The sequence below is a fragment of the Colobus angolensis genome, unplaced genomic scaffold (assembly GCF_000951035.1).
Source record: "Colobus angolensis palliatus isolate OR3802 unplaced genomic scaffold, Cang.pa_1.0 Scaffold30, whole genome shotgun sequence".
NCBI lineage: Eukaryota > Metazoa > Chordata > Mammalia > Primates > Cercopithecidae > Colobus > Colobus angolensis.
In genome coordinates this window covers 1014983-1016972 of record NW_012116266.1, presented here as the reverse complement: position 1 = coordinate 1016972, position 1990 = coordinate 1014983, and the positions used below count along the sequence as shown (strand labels likewise).

The window sequence follows — 1990 nt, the reverse complement described above, 5'->3', positions numbered from 1 at the left end:
ACGGACGACCTAATCCGTTTCCCCGGCCGCCTAGGGAAGTGCTGTGGGGGCAGGAGCGAGAGCGAGACCGGGGTGCCGAGCAGCCGCTGGTGCGCAGGGAGAGCATGGGATGCCCCGGGCTCTCCCTGCCGGAGGGAAAAGCCACCCACCTGGCGTTGAATGTACTCCTTACCTTTCTAGCATGTGCTCCACCGCTTTCTGCCTCTGACTTTCTCGCTTGCGCCTTATGCCTGTTTTTTAGTTTTAAAGGTGGCGGGTTAGCGGGTGATGAAGAAAGCTCCCTACGAAGAATGCGTGGTCACTCTGGTCCCCGCGTCTCCACTGTGGGGTCCGAAGCGGCGTAATAGCCCGCTTGGCGGCAATCGAGTGCAAAAGTCACAAAACCCTTCGCAACTAAAGCGCGGTGGGGGAAGTGAACACGTGGCGCCGAGTGTTAAGTTTTTTAAACGGGTCGGGGGACGCGGCGGGCTCCGGCTGCAGTCGGGAGCGCGGAGCTGCGGGCGCGCGCTCGGTCCCAGCCCCTGCCCCGGGCGGCGCTGCAGACTCCAGTGCCCCAGTCTGCCTCCTCCCGATGCCGAGGCGCACCTGCCCGTGAGGACCCACGCTGGACGTGGAAGGTGTCGAGGGCCTGGCACCCCGGCCGCAGGCGCTGGCAGAGAGCGCGGCTGAAGTGGGTCCCCTTGAGTGGGACTGCGCGGGGGCCGGCATCCTCCCGAGGCAGGCTTCCTTTTCCTCCAGGGCCCCCTAGCCCGCGTCGCCCGCTGCACTCGCAGCGCGGCTGCACATTAGAACGAGCTGGGGTAAACTCCCTTACCCGCGCCCCGGCCCGGAGAGCTGGCCATGGAAGGGGGCCCAGATCGCTGATTTTTTGTTTTTTTGTTTTTGAGACGGAGTCTCTGACGCCCAGGCTGGAGTGCAAGGGCGCGATCTCGGCTCACTGCATTCTCCGCCTTCCGGGTTCAAGCGATTCTCCTGCCTCAGTGTCCCGAGTAGCTGGGATTACAGGCCTACACCAGAAATTTTTGTGGGATTTTTGTTTGTTTGTTTGAGACGGAGTCTTGCTCTGTCGCCCAGGCTAGAGTGCAGTGGCGCGATCTCGGCTCACTGCATCCTCCACCTCCCGGGTTCAAGCAGTTCTCCTGCCTCGGCCTCCGAAGTAGCTGGGATTACAGGCGCCCGCCACCACGGCCGGCTAATTGGCTTTTTTTGTATTTTTAGTAGAGACGGGATTTCACCATGTTGCCCAGATGGGCCTCAAACTCCTGACCTCCAGTGATACGCTCATCTCGGCCTCCCAAAGTGCTGGGATTACAGGCGTGAGCCACCGCCACCTCCCCAACCCCTACCGCCCGGAGCGCAGATATTTTTAAGAGCTGCCCCGGGGCCCGCGTCTGCTGCCCGCGGTGGGAGCCCGGCGGGGGTCTGAACCTCCCTCTCCTGGCCTCTTCCGTCCTGTAGGCGGCGTCCCTGGCCTCCAGATTTATCTTCCATCGGAAGGCTGGGGCCTGCAGCTTCGAGGGTAACAAGGGAACTTGGAAGACCACCAGTGAGGGTCTTTACCTCCTTTTTCGTTTTCTTTTTTGGTCCTCTCGCTTTCTCTCTTAGTATTTACTTTCTCTCTTACCTCCTGCGCTTGGTGGTGTTTCTGCCTCTCAGCTTTCCCTTTATCTAAGACCTCCCTTTCTTGCCCTTATTTTCTCTCTCTCTGCCCCTTTTTGCAGGGAGAACCAGCATTGGGCACAAGAAAGAATATGTATGGGCTTTGGGGCCAGACAAATATGGAAACTTTAAATTCTTCCTCTGACTCTTTAAGTGGGATGACTTTGGGAAATTACTAAACCTCCCTAGACCCCAGGCTGCTCATCCCTGAAGCCTGTCCTGGAACCTTAGGCCGCTTCTGTTTCTTCTTCCTATTCTCCATCCTTTCTGCCGAAATCATGCATATGACCTCAAAAAACAAAGCAAAACCTTCCCCACCTCTCCAGCGCTC

General features: G+C 58.7%; 1 protein-coding gene across 1 annotated transcript in view; it reads right to left on the bottom strand.

Annotated features, from left to right (window-relative positions):
* Positions 1 to 400, bottom strand: part of METTL21A (methyltransferase like 21A) — a 21570-nt gene extending 21170 nt beyond the window's left edge. Inside the window, exon 1 of the mRNA XM_011949850.1 lies at positions 150 to 400. The gene's annotated coding sequence lies outside the window, so the exon portion shown is untranslated. The remainder of the gene's footprint in view (positions 1 to 149) is intronic.
* Positions 401 to 1990: the final 1590 nt, after the last annotated feature.